The sequence below is a fragment of the Mus pahari genome, chromosome 21 (genome assembly GCF_900095145.1).
Source record: "Mus pahari chromosome 21, PAHARI_EIJ_v1.1, whole genome shotgun sequence".
NCBI classification, from domain to species: domain Eukaryota; kingdom Metazoa; phylum Chordata; class Mammalia; order Rodentia; family Muridae; genus Mus; species Mus pahari.
Genome location: NC_034610.1, coordinates 20,645,005 through 20,653,650, shown reverse-complemented (window position 1 = coordinate 20,653,650; position 8,646 = coordinate 20,645,005). Strand labels below are relative to the sequence as shown.

The following is an 8,646-nucleotide window of genomic DNA, read 5'->3' as shown; positions in this document are numbered from 1 at the left end:
CTCTGTATAGCCCTGGCTGTCCTGGAACTCACTCTGTAGACCAGGCTGGCCTCGAACTCAGAAATCCACCTGCCTCTGCCTCCCCAGTGCTGGGATTAAAGGCGTGCGCCACCACGTCCGGCCTTACTTCACTTTTATGTGCCAATTCAGGTAAGTCCTAATTCGTAAAATAGTGTTTCAGTGAGCCAGAAAGAAGAGGCAGATCTTTTTAGAAGACAGACTGGGGCTGAGGAAAGCTGAGACAACTACCGCTCGTTATCAGGCTAGTCACTTCAAAGTCTCTTAGCACTAAACAAGAGTTACTGAGACCACTGTCTGAACCAAGGTCCAGCAGAACTGAATCTCGAGGTCAAGTTCCTTGATACTTACCTTTTAAGGAAATCAGGAGGGGAAAAAATTGGCCAAATGTGATCCTGGCCCCAGCCTCTCCCTTGCCTCAACCCCAGGCCACCAAAGTCAGAGAGGGAGCTGCCGTTTTGTACCTACAGGGATGGATAGACCGTGGACCACAGAAGAGCTCTGGACATGGCTTCCAGTCCATAGACCTGCAGTGTTTTCCAAGTGTTTGAAAGTCTTGAGCCTACACATATCTTAGAGTAGTGCAAATGACTCAGACATAGCACCATGTCCCCTAAAATCCGGTCAGTTTTGCTAATTAGCTTAGATGCCTCCCATACCCAACTCCAACATGGCCGTGGAGGGCACCCCATTGTCGGGTTTCAAGATAGAGAGCCTTAGCAAGACATGCCCTTTCCGGTTTCCAGGTGCACACTAACTCATAAGGAGGAAGGGAATGGTAATTTCTCTGAAGGCTGTTTGTCTTCTAACCTGTGGGACCTGGTTTGGCCAGCTCCAGCTCTGTGGTCCCACAACGCTTTCCTGGTGACCTCCTTGTGACCTTTCAGAGAGCAGGGACTGGGGAGCCAACCTATGTTGATGCATGGGGCCCAAAGGCACATCCTCTGAGTGGTGGTGGGAGACTTCCCCACCCAAGGTCCAGCCCACCCCTGGTCCAGCCGGTGGGCATGGCACCAGCCTCCTCTAGGGGCTCTAAGTTGGTCCCATGGGGTGTCACCAGCCCTGCACACTGCCTATGTTCTGTTTGCTGCTCTTCCGTGCAGCTCTTGTCAAATAGTTCTGTCCCTGGCATCATGGGCCAGAGCCTACTTCTTTGACATGGTGGCATATATTGAGGACTAGCTGAGACACCCAGCATCATGGATGAACAACTACTGGATCCTTCTTTTTTTTTTTTTAATATTTACTTTATTTATTTTATGCAAGTACACTGTAGCTGTCTTCAGACACACCAAAAGAAGGCATCAGATCCCATTACAGAGGGTTGTGAGCCACCATGTAGTTGCTGGGAATTGAACTCAGGACCTCTGGAAGAGCAGCCAGAGCTCTTAACCACTGAGCCATCTCTCCAGCAATCCCCACCCCCTTTCTAAATTGGGCAGTGTTTTATTTTTCCTTTGCAACTTAATAAATACTTCTTGATAACTGCACACGAGGAAAGGCCCCAGTGATGGTGTTTCCTGACAGTGTCTTCAGTACTGAGTGGAATGACTTGTATGAATGACGTCACTGTCAAACCAGCAAGATCGCATTTATGCACCCATCATTCTCAGGATTGTTGGTAACTTGGGCATACTTTCCCCAAATCACCTTGCCTCTTTGTGTCACAAGGCCCAACTCGCTCACATTTACTTCAGTAACTACCTTTGCTGATCACCCCCAGGGTTGTATATAATGGGGATGATGGATTCTTTTTCACACCGAGTACAGGCAGGCACAAGGTAGCTTTCAGCTCAGGGGGTGTGACATGGGCTTTTCTGAAACATAGACCCATTGGCCTAATGAACCTTTCATATTTAGGTGGTTTTCTTGTAAAGCCTTCACCAACAGAGCAGACTTTAGTAACCATTCTCTTCCATGCCTTCTTTCTTCTTTTTCCTGTTAGAATAACTTTCAATACTTCTGTTTCTCCTTAAACATGAACTTTGGGTAGAGGGACCTCCCGTTTTTCCTGCCTTTTCTTTCCATTTCTGCTTAATCTTGTTGGGAAGTGCTTTTGCTCTCGACTGCCCCTCTCTGTCCAGCAGGTAGGCGGGGATGCTCCCTGTGGAGTCATCTCATCGTCCTTCTGCTTGGTGTTTCTCTTCTCGTGCATCTTAACAGTCTTCTCCATTTGTATTTTCTCGGCATGGCGCTGTCTATGGTAGAGCTTAGCCTTCAGGCTGTAATTTTTTGCCTTCTTTGAATGCTCATGGGCCTCCCGACCTTTCTTTCTCTTTTTCTCATGGTAGTCCAAATGATATCCATATTGTTTGCGGTACAATTCAGTATATTCATTTTGTGGCACAATGACAGCCACAGAGCAATCATTCATGACCTCCCGGGTTCCAAAAACCTCTTAATTTCTGGGTGTCACTGGCCCATGAGCCTGCTTCGTTCAGGCTGGAACCAGAAAGTGTCAACTACTGGATTCTTAAAACTTCCATTGATAGATAGCCATTGTTGTACTAGATGGAACACTGAACTATTCTAATAAATTCCGTCTGTCTGTCTGTCTGTCTATCTATCTATCTATCTATCTATCTATCTATCTATCTATCTATCTATCTATCTATAGATTCATTCTGTAAGTTCTGTTTTTCTAGAGAACCCTGACTTTGGTTCTAGAGAACCAAAGAGACTTTGGTGCCAGAAGTAGTTCTAGAGCAACAGAAGTATAAAGGTGAAAAAATGCAAGACTCTGGAATAGGCTTTCCAATTTGCTAACACCTGCAGTCACTGATGCTTTCTCCAGTTACTGAGACCTCTTTTAGAAGCCCAGAGACTACTGAAAACCTGGTGTGAACTATGTGACAAACTTAAGGAGTCTGATGCATTTGATTATCTTGATTCATCAATGGTTAAAGGCAATAGATTTGGTGACTCTGTATCTCAAACCTTTGACAGTTTGTGGAAAAATAAGGAAAATGATGGTGCTCCTAGCTTCTCTGGGTAAACTGACAAAGGTAAAGAATGAGCTGCATGATATTAGCATCTCAGAATATGGCAAGGGGTAACAATGAATTCGGTGGAAAATGGACCAGCTCCAGAGACACATAAACAGCCTAAAGGTTTCTAAGTTGCCCTGGTAGAAAATCTTTTTTTTTTTTCCAGCAGCCTCAGAGTTCAAGTTGCAAAAAAAATCAGCCAGGCGTGGTGGCGAACGCCTTTAATCCCAGCACTTGGGAGGCAGAAGAAGGTGGATTTCTGAGTTCGAGGCCAGCCTGGTCTACAAAGTGAGTTCCAGGATAGCCAGGGCTATACAGAGAAACCCTGTCTCAAAACAAACAAACAAACAAACAAACAAACAAATCAAACTGAAGCTCTTATAACATTGGGTGAACTACAGCAAAGAATTCAGGTTCCAGGCTCAGAGGGTCAGTGGTTAGCATGAGGGCACTGCCAGTGTAAAGAGTAGCATCAGTATCTTGGGGTGGAAATGGTGGGAGGGCACCAATGAAGCTGAGAACTTTGAACCCAGATTCTCAAGGGTTTACCTCCCCTGAGGAGGGAGTCTCCTCACCCAGCAGAAGATGTATTCCAACACCCTGGAACACTGCCTCTTCCACTTGGACGGAGGAAATCAATCCTTCATTGTCTGTAAACCAGCAGGGACTTCTCTGGAGGAACACTACTGATGTTCTTCAGGGCTGACCAAGTTGCCTCTAGACCCACAACCAGACTTAAGGCTAAGCAGGCTCCTAGAGGGAGCTCGTAAACTCCATGAGGAGATGCACCACACTGCTAAGGAGCTTAATGCGTTTGCTAATTCACTGTAGCAGAAGTCTGGGGAATGTGTGGGATTTAAGGGTGTGGGATAATGGTGGAAGGAACATAAAACTGGATCAGGCTGAGTTTATTGATATGGGGTCCACTGAATGGAGAGTCTAGGTTTAATAGGGAAACTTGCACTTTTTTTTTTTAAAGTGTCAAATGTTTGTTAGAATGGTAGTTGGCTCACACATGTGTCAAAAAATGGCCTGCTGAAAAGGAGTTGGAGATACGTGATATTCCCCGGCTTAGTGTTGAAGAAGAGATTTTTACGGCTCAGGGAAACCGCAATGCTAGAGTGTGTACACTGTAAACCTAGTCTGCCACAGGGGAAGGTCCAGAACACTCGCCCTTCACTAATAGTGTAAGACAAAAAACACGGAGTGGGCCCCGACACACCCAAAGAGCTCTGTTCTTGCCCTTGTGCCAGACCTTAGGGCTGGAGACGCTGCTGCTCAGTTGGATGAATTAAGTGCAATGGGTTTAATCGGGCCCCAAGGTAGCAGGGGCCAGGTGGCAGCACTGAGTCATCAGAGACAAGGCGACTGTAGTCATCAAAGTGGTCAGCACAGACAAAGCAGTGTCCACAATGGGCTGTGGGGCAGCGCAGACAAAGCAGTGTCCACAATGGGCTATGGGGCAGTGCAGGCGAAGTGAATTTGATGGTGGCATGACTCGTATGGACCTTTGGTACTGGCTAATCAATCACGGTGTCTCCAGGCATGACATAGATAAGAAGCCTACTGCATTTTGTTTGATATGTGTAAGCAGAAACATCCTAAAACAAATGAAGAAAGGCTCCACTGGATCATGGCAGAAGGGAATCTTGACCCACAAACCAATTTCCAGATGAGCCAGTCTGCAGACCCAGAAATCCCTTGAATGAAGGGGTGGCCATGTTCACCTTGATAACACACCTAAGAGTTTTACTGATAGCCTTTCCTGTCCTTCCCCAGAGGAACCTATGACCTTTACAAAGGTCACCATATACTGGGGGAAACAATCAGACTTTCTGGGGTCTATTGGAGACTTGTTTTGAATTGACACTGATTCTGGGAAACCCCAAGAAACACAGTGGCCCTCCAGTTAAAGTAGGAGTTTATGGAGGTCGGGTGATTAATGGAATTTTGACTCATAGTAGGTCCGCTGGGTTCTTGAACTCATCCTGCGCTTATTTCCCCAGTCCCAGGATATATAATTGGGATAGATATACTTAGAAGTTGGCAGAATCCCCCCATTGGTCACCTGACCTGTGGAGTGAGGGCAATTAGGTTGTAAAGGCTAAACAGAAACCTTTAGAGTTGCCTCTGCCAGGTACAACAGCATCACATCCTCTGGAGGCAACATTTTGGACCCTACATCGATAGACAGCCATTGTTAGTCTAGCTGGACCACAGCCTTTAAGCCATTCTAATATATCCATTCTATAAGTTCTGTTCCTCTAGAGAACGTGACCAATTTTATGTAGTGTGCGTTCGTAATCCGAGGACTGGGGAGGGAGAGTCAGGTGGATCCCTGAAGCTGACCGGCTGCTCAGTCTAGCCTACTCAGGGACCCTCAGGTCCTAGAGTCTGTCCCCAGAACTAAAGCAGCTGGCTCCTGGGGAACACACCCAAGTTGATGCCTAGCCTCCACATACATGCATGTACGCCCACACATATGTACCTGTGCATGCGTGCTGTACACACACATGCAAAATAAACAGATAAATAATATTAGTATACACAACACTGTTGGACTAGGGGTTTCATGGTTGGTTTAGAATGGGATTTTTCTGTTGTTCATAAGTTGTAGATAATGCTCAAATATAGAAACAGAATGTACTTCCCCCTCGTAGAACCTAAGGCAAGCCTTAGTGAACCATGGGAGGTCAGGGTCAGGTGCCTTTGGTCCTATAAAGATGGTGATGGGAGGTTGAACCCTTCTGTAAGGGTTCCCACGGGGGGCTCAGAGTTTGTGCATCTGGGACTCACAAAACCCTCTTTTTGTCTTCCTCCCTCCCTCCCTTCCCTCCCTCTTTCTTTCTTTCTTTCTTTCTTTCTTTCTTTCTTTCTTTCTTTCTTTCTTTCTTTCTTTCTTTTTTTCTTTTTTCTTTCTTTTTTCTCTTTCTTTCTTTCTTTTTTTTCTTTCTTTCTTTCTTTTTTAAGATTTATTTATTTATTATATGTAAATACACTGTAGCTGTCTTCAGACACCCCAGAAGAGGGCGTCGGGTCTCATTACAGGTGGTTGTGAGCCACCATGTGGTTACTGGGGATTTGAACTCAGGACCTTAGGAAGGGCAGTCAATGCTCTTACCCACTGAGCCATCTCATCAGTTCTCTTTCTTTCTTTCTTCCTTCCTTTCTTTCTCTCTCTCTCTCTCTCTCTTTCCTTCCTTCTCTCTGTCTCTCTCTTCTCTCTCTCACAGATTTATTATGTACATATGTATCTGCCTGCACATGTGCCTGCATGCCAGAAGAGGGCGCCAGATCTCATTATAGATGGCTGTGAGCCACCATGTGGTTGCTGGGAATTGAACTCAGTACATGTTCTCAACCTCTGAGCCATCTCTTCAGCCCAAGAAACTTGTTTCTGAGAATGTCGGCAAGTGCTACAGGCTGGGTCCATCCTCAGGTGGTTACTGAAATGGGGAGACCCTCTGTGCTCACGAGAATGAGTCCAGAAGAGGTGAAGGGAGGCAGCGGGGCTACACTGGGGGTTCAGCCTCAGGCACCGGTAATAAACCTGTATGTTGGCTAGTTTTTATGTCAACTTGACACAAGCTAGAATCATTGGAGAAGAGGGAGCCTCAAATGAGAAGATGCCTCCATAAGATTGGGTTGTAGTTAACCCTATGGGGTGTTTTCTTAATTAGTGATTAATGTTGGAGGGCCCAGCCCATTGTGGTGGTGCCATCCCCTGGGCTGGTGATCCTGGGGTGTATAAGAAAGCAGACTGAGTTAGCCATGAAAAGCAAGCCAGTAAGCAGCACCCTCCATGGCCTCTGCAGCAGCTCCTGCCTCCAGGGTCCTGTCCTGACTTCCTTCCAAGGTGAACCGTGACATGGAAATGGAAGAGAAACAAACTCTTTCCTCTCCAAGCTGCTTTTGGTTATGATGTTCAGTCACGGCAGTAGAAACTCCGACTAAGACAAGCTGCTTGTCTATATCACCAGCCTCTATTCCTCCAGATTGGGGCTTTTGTGGGTGTGTTGTCACCTACAAAACACAGTGATTTAAAAGGAGAACATGTTTGTTTGGGTGCATGATTTCAGAAGTTTCTGTCTAGTCATTTGCATCGTTGCAGTGGGCTTGTGTTGAGGCAGAGGACCACGATATGGAACACGTGGTGGAGTGAGCTGCAGTGGACCATGGTCGGGAGCACGGTGGGGAGCACGTGGTGGAGTGAGCTCCCCAGGAAGCAGAGAGAAAGAATCCATGCTGGAATCAGATAAACCCTTTAAAGTCACACATTTAGTGATCCACTTCCTGTACTGAGGCCCTTCAAGAATGCCATCAAATTACAAATCCTTGAAAGCATTAAGGGTCAGAGTCCTCACGATTCAGTTGCTCCCTTAAAAATTCTACCTCTGGACGTTGCACTGGGGACAATATCCAAACTGGACCAGCACAGGTTATCTGCTGTTGATCTAGCAACACCTCGAGGTTGATCTAAGGTAATCATCGACTGCCTCTACCTGAGATCCCACTCCACTTAACCCAGAAGACACAGAAAAGAATAATCAGATATACCCTGACATTGGAGGCAGCCATACTTGAGGATAGCCTTCATGCCAGCATACAGGTAATTTCTAGCTAAGGAGAAAGATGAAGGCAACCTTGAGACATCGTGTTTCCTTTTCTTTTTCTTTTTTTTCTTTTTCTTTTTAAGATTTATTTATTATATGTGTGTACACTGTTGCTGACTTCAGACACTCCGTAAGAGGGCATCAGATTCGTTACGGATGGTTGTGAGCCACCATGTGGTTGCTGGGATTTGAACTCAGGACCTTTGGAAGAGCAGTTGGTGCTCTTAACCGCTGAGCCATCTCATCAGCCCCGAGACATCGTGTTTTCAAGTCCTAGGGAGGTATAGGGGCAAGAGCATCTAGGACACAGGAGCAGGCACATACTCGCAATGAGACTGTCTTTGATTTCCACATGGCCATAGGTTTGAGACTAAGAGATGGGTAAAGCAGCCCACAGGGTGGGGGAGACGAGAAGGATGAACCAAAGATGCGGAAGGAAGAGGTGCTCCACATAGGCAAGATGCCCGGAGCTGGTGCGGGTGCAAGGGCCAGGGAGAGGAGGAGCACAAGGAGCTAATACATGGTGAGAAGAGATATGGGGAGAGGCTGGAAAAAACCGTAAACACCAAACAGGTCAGCCTCTCTTCCCTCAGCCCCAGACCTGTCAGAGAAGTCTCAGAGAGGCAGACCATCCAGAAAGACCCCCAAAGCAAGAAATAAGCACACAGAATGGAGACACCCACAGTTCTACCATTGGGATCGACAATGGCTCTTACATGGGTGGCTCTGTTCCTAAGCAACTCTGTTCAGCCTGAAGATCCTGCATCAGAGGACAGCTGGAGGCGTCTTCTGGTGGAGACAAGGAGTCTGCTTAGGGCCCCGTGGCACAGAAGGGGAAACCACAGTGGAAGACCAGCTTTGGGTACTGTCAGTGCCCAGTGGATACCTTGCTGTGCAGCTGGTGAGGTCTCTGATCAAGGGGCGGGGTTTGAATCTCTTTGATGACCCAGGCTCTGTACTCATTTGCATTTATCATGGCCACTAGATGGCGCCTCCGACCCATTGATTAACACTCCCAGTTGAGAATG

The 8,646-nt window shown here is 46.7% G+C and overlaps 1 pseudogene; it reads right to left on the bottom strand.

The window, feature by feature from the left end:
* Nucleotides 1-1,586: 1,586 nt before the first annotated feature.
* On the bottom strand, nucleotides 1,587-2,392 carry LOC110338503 (annotated as a pseudogene).
* Between the last annotated feature and the right edge of the window lie 6,254 nt (nucleotides 2,393-8,646).